Source organism: Microtus ochrogaster, chromosome 5 (assembly GCF_000317375.1).
Source record: "Microtus ochrogaster isolate Prairie Vole_2 chromosome 5, MicOch1.0, whole genome shotgun sequence".
Classification (NCBI taxonomy): domain Eukaryota; kingdom Metazoa; phylum Chordata; class Mammalia; order Rodentia; family Cricetidae; genus Microtus; species Microtus ochrogaster.
Genome location: NC_022012.1, coordinates 3,588,566 through 3,597,458, shown reverse-complemented (window position 1 = coordinate 3,597,458; position 8,893 = coordinate 3,588,566).

Below are 8,893 nucleotides of genomic sequence, written 5' to 3'. Positions count from 1 at the left end.
CTTTTTCTTTTATAGGTTCAGTATGGCTGGCTTTATGTTGAGGTCTTTGATCCATTTGGACTCGAGTTTTGTGCATGGTAATAGGTATGGGTCTATTTTCATTCTTCTACATGTTGATATCTAGTTATGCCACCACCACTTGTTAAATATGCTTCTTTTTTCCAATTGATATTTTTTGCTTCTTTGTCAAAAATCAGGTGTTCAAAGATGTGTTGATTGATATCCGGGCCTTCCATTTGGTTCCATTGGTCCTCCTGTCTGTTCTTCTACCAATACGATGCTGTTTTCAGTACTGTAGCTCTGTAGTAGGGTTTGAAGTCAGGTATTGTGATGCCTTCAGAAGTTCTTTTATTGTATAGGATTGTTTTGTGGTGCAGGATAATTGTATTCTGTCAATCATGTTTTAAATAAATGCTGATTGGCCAGGCAGGAAGTATAGGTGGCAAAACCAGACAAGAAATAGAGGTAGAGCAAAGAGAACAGGAATATTCTGGGGAGCAGGAAGCTCCCTCCACCATTCCTGCCCAGATCACCGAAGAAGCAGGATGTGATCTGTCTGGCTGAGAAAGGTACCAAGCCATGTGGCTAACATAGATAAGAACAATGGGTTAATATAAGCTACAAGAGCTAATTAGAAGCCTGAGTTAATGGGCCAATCAATTTTATAACTTATGGAGATCTCTGTGTGATTTTCTTTGGGGCTAAACGGCTGGGGGGCCTGGCCTCATGTTACAGTTTTGGATATCCTGGGTTTTGTACTTTTCCATATGAAGTTGATTATCATTCATTTGAGATCTTGAAGAGTTTTGCTGGTATTTTGATAGGCATTGCATTGAATCTGTAGATTGCTTTTGGTAAGACTGCCATTTTTACTAAGTTAATTCTGCCTACCAAGGAGCATGGGATATCTTTCCAATTTCTGGTGTCTTCTTCAATTTCTTTCTTCAAAGATTTAAAGTTCTCATCATACAAGTCTTCCACTTGTTTGGTTAGAAATACTTCGAGATATTTTATGCTATTTGTGGCTTATTGTACAGGGTGTTGATTCTCTGATTTCTTCCCAAGCCCTTTTATCATCTGTGTACAGGAGGGATACTGACTTTTTTGAGTTAATCTTGTATCCTGCTACATTACTGAAAGTGTTTGTGGGTTGTAGAAGTTCCTTGGTAGAAATTTTGAGATCACTTATGTAAACTATTATATCACCAGCAAACAGTGAGAGTTTGACTTCTTCTTTTCCAATTTGTATCCCCTTGATCTCCTTTTGATGTCTTATTGCTCTAGCTAGGACCTCAAGAACTATATCCAATAGGTATGGAGAGAGTGGACAACCTTGTCTTGTTCCTGATTTTGGTCGAATTGCTGGGAGTTTCTCTCCATTTAGTTTGATGTTGGCTGTTGGTTTGCTGTATATGGCCTTTATTATGTTTATGTATGTTCCTTGTATCCCTGCTCCCTCCAAGACCTTTATCATAAAAGGATGTTGTATTTTGTCAAAAGTTTTTTCGGCATCTAATGAGATGATCATGTGGTTTTTATTTTTCAGTTTGTTTATATGGATGGATTACGTTGACAGATTTTCATATGTTGAACCATTCCTGCATCTCTGGGATAAAGCTGACGTGATCATGGTGGATGATTGATCTGATGTATTCTTGGATTTGATTTGCCAGTAATTTATTTAGTATTTTTGCATCAATGTTCATGAGTGAGATTGGTCTGTAATTTCTTTCTTTGTAATATCTTTCTGTTGTTTGGGTATCGAGGTAATTTTAGCCTCATAAAAAGAGTCTGGCAATGGTTCCCTCTGTTTCTATTCTGTGGATTAATTTAAGAAGTATTGGTATTAGTTCCTCTTTGAAAGTCTTGTAGAATTCTGAGCTGAAACCATCTGGTCCTAGAATTATTTTTTTTTTGGTTGGGAGACTTTTGATGACTGTTTCTGTTTCTTCAGCAGTTATACGTCTGTTTCATTTGCTTATCTGGTCTTGATTTAATTTTGGTAAGTAATATTTATCCAGGAAGTTGTCCATTTCCTTTAAGTTTTCCGATTTTGTGGAGTACAGATTTTCAAAATATGACCTGATGATTCTCTGTATTTCTTCCATGTTTGTTCTTTTGTTACCCTTCTCATTTCTGATTTTGTTAATTTGGATATTCTCTCTCACCTTTTGGTTAGATTGGATAAAGGTTTGTCTATTTTGTTGATTTTCTTGAAGAACCAGCTCTTTGTCTCATTGATTCTTTGTATAGTTTTCTTTGTTTCTATTTTGTTGATTCCACCTCTCAATCTAGTTCTCATAGGTGAGTTTGCTTCTTTTTGTTCTAAAGTTTTTAAATGTCCTGTTAATTCACTAGCGTGGGATTATTCCAGCTTCCTTATGTAGGCATTTAGTGATATGAACTTGCCTCTTAACACTGCTTTACAGTATCCCATAAATTTGGGTATCTTGTGTTGTCATTTTCATTAAATTTTAGGAAGTCTTTAATTTCTCCCTTTATTTTTTCCTTGACCCATTGATGATTCAGGTGATCATTGTTTACTTTCCATGTGTTGGTGAGTTTTCTGTTGACTTCTAGTTTTAGACCATGATGATCTGATAAGGTACATTGGTTATTCCAATTTTTTTGTATTTGTTGAGATTTCTGATTATGTGGTCAGTTTTTGAGAAGGTTCCATGAGGTGCTAAGAAGAAGGTATATTCTTTTCTATTTGGATGGAATATTCTATAGATGTCTTTAAGTCCATTTGAGTCATAACATCTGTTAGTTCCCTTATTTCTCTGTTCATTTTTTGTCTGATTGACCTGTCCAGCGGTGAGGAGGGGAGTGTTGAAGTCTCCCATTATTAGTGAGTGGGTTTTAATGTATGATTTAACTTTAGAAGTGTTTCTTTTACATATGAGGGTGACCTTGCATTTGGGGCATAGATGTTCAGTATTGAAATTTCCTCTTGATGGATTTTTCTTGTGACTAATATGAAAAGACCTTCTTTGTCTCTTTTGACTGATTTTAGCTTGAAGTCTATTTTGTTAGATATTAGAATAGCTTCAACTGCATGTTTCTTAGGTCCATTTGATTGGTATATTTTTTTCCCAACCCTTTACTCTGAGACGATGTCTGTCTTTGAGGTTGAGATGTGTTTCTTGTATGCAAAAGAAGGATGGATTCTGTTTTTATATCCAATCTGTTAGCCTGTGCCTTTTTATAGGTGAATTGAGCCCATTTACATTAAGGGATATTAATGACCAGTGATTGCTATCTCCTGTTAATTTAGTTTTCATTGTTGGTGATGTTAATTTGTACATTCTTCCCTTCTTTGGAATTTGCTGCTATGAGACCATCAATTGTCTGTGTTTATGTTGGTGTAGCTAACTTCCTTGGTTTTGAGTTTTCCTCCTAGTATTTTGTGTAGGGCTGGGTTTGTGGCTAGGTATTGGTGAAATCTAGATTTGTCATGGAATATCTTGTTTTGTCCTTCTATGGTGATAGACAGTTTTGCTGGGTATAGTAGTCTGGACTGACATCCATGGTTTTTTAATGTCTGTATAATGCTTGACCATGACCTTCTGGCTTTCATTGTCTCCACTGAGAAGTCAGGTGTAATTCTTATAGCTCTACCTTTATGTTACTTGGCTTTTTTCCTTTGCAGCTCTTAATATTCTTTTTTTACTCTGTATGTTTAGTGTTTTGATTATTATGTGGTGAGAGGACTTTCTTTTGGATCCAGTCTATTTGGTGTTCTGTAAGCTTCTTGTATCTTCATCTGCATATCTTTCTTTAGGTTGGGAAAGTTTTCTTATATGATTTTGTTAAATATGTTTTCTGTGCTTTTGAGTTGAAGTTCTCCTTATTCTATACCTATTAGTCTTAGATTTGGCCTTTTCATAATGTCCCATATTTCCTGGAAATTTTGGGTTAAGCTTTTGTTAGATTAAATGTTTTCTTTAACTGATGAGTCTATTTCCTCTATTGTATCTTCAGCTCTTGAGATTCTCTCTTCCATCTCTTGTATTCTGTTGCTCATGCTTGAGTTTTTGGTTCCTGATCATTTTCTCATGATTTCTGTTTCTATAATTCCCTCAGTTTGGGTTTTCTTTATTGCCTCTATTTCAGTTTTCCAGTCCGGACTTGTTTCTTTCATATGTTTGATTTCTTTTTCTTAGTTTTCTTTAAGGTATTTGCTGATGTCTTCAAATATTTTGTTTGTCTTTTTCTTTATTTCTTTAAGGGAATTTCTCATTTCCTCTTTTAGAGTTTCAAACATTCTCTTGAAGTTATTTTTTGGTAATTTTCTTCTGCTTCATCCATATTTGGTTATTCAGGTCTTTCTACAGTAGGGTCTTTAGGTTTTACTGGTGTTGTGTTGCTCTTTGCAGTGTTGCATGTGTTCTTACCTTTTTTTACTCATCTTTTCCTCTAATAGGTATGGTTGGGGCTGTCTGAGAATCTGTTGAATAATCTTCTAGGTGCTAGTGAATCCAAAGCTCAGACAGTTGTTCTTTGTGGTACAGTCAGTGTCACAGTTCTAGTTACCCCATTGGTTACTCTGTGTTCCTGGAGACAGATCAGTGTTTCTGTGCTTTGCTCTGCTCCCTTGGAATTTGTTGTCTCAGCCCTACTTTGGCCTAGGTTGCCATCTTTGTCCTGTTTCTGTAAATCCTGGTCTGCAAAAGTCCCTGAGTTGGAGTTGGACCTGGAAAGAGTTCTGGCTCTGGTCTACTGCCTCATAGGTCCCAGGCTCGGGTGCACCTGGAATCACAGAAAACCTGCTTACTCTCTCAGAGGTCCCAGACTCACACTCAGACCTGCAGAGGTTACAGGTTCCTGCCTATTCCCTTTGATGTCCCAGACCAATATCCAGACCCACAGAGGTCCTGGCTCAGGCCTCCTCCCTCTAAGGACCCAGACTCATGCCTGGCCCCACAGAGATCTCTGGTTCCTGCCTATTCCCTCAGAGGACCCAGGTTCACTCACGCCCAGACTTGCAGAGGTCCTGGCTCAGGCCTAGTTCCTGGAGGTCCTAGACTCACGCCCAGACCCAGCGGAGTCCTGGCTTAAATCTACTCCCTTGATGGTCCCAGATTTACATCCTGGCCCTCAGCGGTCTCTGGCTCTGGCTCACTCGCTCAGCAGTTTCTCCCCTGTACCTGTTCCAGTGGAAATCACTGACTCTGGATCTGGTCACTGGCTCACAACTGATCCACCAGTGTCCCTGGACTGGGTTGGCTTCTGCAGCTGGATTTGCTCCTGGCTTCTGCTCCTGGTGGAGCTTGTTCACACTCTATTCTAGTTTGCTGGTTCAGTCCCACTCTGGTTTTAGTAGAGATCGCTGACTCTGAGTCAGGTCACTGGCTCAATTCTGATCTGCCAGTGTCCCAGGACTGTGTTGGCTTCCAGGACTGGATTTGCTTCTGGTTTCGGCTCCCAATGGAGCTTTTGTAGCTACATTTAACCTCCATCAGATGTGTAAATCTGGTGGGTCACCTTCCAAATGTTAGCTGTCATTACTGCATTTCTTGCCAGATTTTATATATATATATATATATATATATATATTTGGTTTTTATGAAACAGGATTTCTCTGTTGCTTTGAAGCCTGACCTGGAACTAGCTCTTGTAGACCAGGCTGGTCTTGAACTCACAGAGATCTGCCTGCCTCTGCCTCCCAAGTGCTAGGATTAAAGGCATGTGCCACCACTGCCCAACTTCTAAATAATTTCTAACTCTGACTCTTAACACTAAAAAACAAATCCTGTTTGTACAGTTTGTTATGTGCCAAGTGTTTTATACATGCACTCATTCAGCAAACAGTTACTCAGTACCTGCTTACACCAGATATGCATATATCCAAAGCTCTGTGAAATGTTCAAACTACTTTGCAATTACATGTGAAATTTCCACTATGTTCTCTGTAATCTCTCTGTATTTTAGCCACTTGACACATCTGTCTGAAGTGTCTATATACATAATAGATTGGAGACTCATTTTACTGGTTGCAATTTATGTAATAACCAACATCATACTTATCATTTAGAGATATTATTTGCTTTATAGAATTACTCTACAAAGTCCCTGTTAGTGATATACTCAAGCCTGTTTTGTGAATGTTTTACATGTTTTCAAGAACATTTCTGATTTATAGTATAAAATTATTCTGTAACAAAAGCAAGTACAAACAGGCAAGTAACAGGAATGTAAGTATTCAAATAATATGTATTTTGAAATATTAAGTTCTGTATCACAATAGTGAAAGACACTGGAGCTACTGGATCCTCTGGGAAGATCCCTAGAAGAGAGGCAAGGAAAAGACTCACTAGATGTTTTCTGGAAAGAAAAAGACAGAAAAAACAAACACATTATGATACAGTTCTGAAACATGAAAAACACAAAAAAGGAGAAGCGCTATGTAGGAAAAGCTGCAGGCAGAAAGTCTCACACTGCCTGCTAGCTGTACACAGAGACTCCTGGGGAGAGACTACTGCACTGGGCTGAAGGATCAGGCTCTGCTGTCCCCACCAGGCTCCATGACCATGGCTCCTAGTAAAACAGCATGGCCATGTGTCCTCCTTTGCTTCTCTGTTGCTACTGTAAACACTATGACCAAAAACAACTTCAAGAGGGAAGCATTTAGTTTATCTTAGAGTCTATCATAAAAGAAGCCAAGGCAGGGATTCCAGGCAAACACCTGGAGGCAGGAACTAAAGCAGAGACCGTGGGGAAGTGCTGCTTACTGGCTTGCTACCCTTGCTTTCTTACACACCCCAGGATCACCTTTGCAGGAGCAGCACCACCTGCATTGGATTGGGCTTTTCCACATGAGTCATTAGTCAAGAGATGCCCTACTGACATGCCCACAGGCTAATCTGATCCAGACAGTTTCTTAACTGAGATTCCCTCTTCCCAGGTGACTCTAGTTTGTGTCGAAAACATATCAGCATGCCATGAGTTATTATGATCTAGAAGGCACTACAGCTAGATGCTCTCAGCTAATTAAAGTCACAAATAATTAGCAGTCTTGTCTCTTAAAAGGATCTCTAAACAGTGGCTCTTCAGGACTGTCATCACCTATGCTGCAGTTCTGGAAAGATCTACTTTTACATATATGCTCATGGAAAATTTAATAAGTGTCATGGTACTGATTCCACTTGCAGCCTTTATCATTATGGGACTTCCATTCCAGTTCAAGATGACTAACACTGAGGCTGGGTACTGCTAATGGACCAGTCATTCCAATCTACCTGTCATTTTCTTCCATGGTAAATCCTGACTTTCGGGTGAGTATTACTTATAATTAGAAATCATTCACACTCCATATTCATTCCCAGTTCTCTATGCATTCCCCCTATCACAAGTCTTTCGGTTTTTTTCCTTTGATAAAACTACCAAATTACCAGCCACTTGCCAAAGATGTGTACTCATGTATCCATGAAGAATATAAAATACTTTACCTCAAGGGCTAACTTTTAACACATGTTCCAGCAGGTACAAACTAAATTCAAGGCATAGCAAGTATTGTTATTACTATTACTGTATTATAAGATTTTGGAGTTAAGTGGTCTTGAGTAGAAGTTCCAATATTCATGAATGTCTTTTGACTAGTCAATTAACCTCTATGAGCCTAGATTTTATTATCTGTAAAACACAAAAATATCTGTGTAACCTATGTACCTAACATCTAAGTGCATCAAAGGTACTCAACAAAATGATGGTAACCTATATTATATCTCTAACATATAACCTATTTGTTACTATCTTGATGTCTTCCTAACAGAAGACATCCTGTCTCTTTCCTCTGTAGCCCAATATTTCTACTATTATCAAAGCTCCCAAACTTGAGAATAATATAAAATGAATCTCACCATTTTTCTATCAACAAAATCAATAATAGTACTTTTAAGAAAGATTCTCAAATTTTTATCAAATGCCTGTAGGACTTGACTTTCATTCCTTTCCCATCTGCTCCTGAAACATTTCAAATGTCACCAGTGGCAACCTTTGAAAATATGCAGGTACGGTGACTGTGGTGGCAAGCCACAAACATCATCCAGAATCCTGGAGCGTGTGTAGCTGGATGCAGCCAGTACATGTCACCTCTTTCTGGAGAAGATGGGTACTTGCCCAGTTATCAAGACACAAATGCTCATGCCATCAAGTACCAAATATGGTCCACTGTGGAGATGAAAAGGAACATAAAAGGTAAATCTAACCAAGAGAGCTTTCCAAGTAAGAAAGAAAAACAGAAACAAGATGAAAACAGTTTCTGGCTTTAATATTAACACTGGACAAGGAGAAAGGTGCGCAGGTGGACAGCAGGAGAGCCAAATGCCCATGGGAGGTGATTATCAGAGAGCCCAGACAAGTCCTTGTTCACGCAGGGCTAGGAAGGTGGACAGGATTTCTAAAACCAGAAGGAAAAGTGTCAAACCTGGTTGATCAGCTTGTGGCCAAGTGCAAAGTCACTACAGAGAAACAAATACCTCAATTGTAATCTTGGTCACTGTTAAACTGTAGAGCTTCTGGGTATCTTAATAAGATATTATATATACCTGGTGAACAAATAACTCACTAAAGTACAGTATGATAACTAATTATTCCAGGTAACAGATGCACAACTTATTTTAGTTAAATTTTCATTTTTATTAAAAATGGATTTTTCATACAATATATTCTAATTACAGGTTTCCCCTCTCCATACTCCTCCCACTCCCTTCTCATCTCACCTCCCATTTGGATCTACCCACTTCAACCTCTCATTAGAAAACAAAGAAGCTTCGAGGGAATAATAATAATAACAGAAGGCACAAGAAGCAGATACAGATGCAGAGACCCACAACTTCACAAACTCAGAAATCCATTAAAACACAAAACCAGAAGCCATTATATATAATGG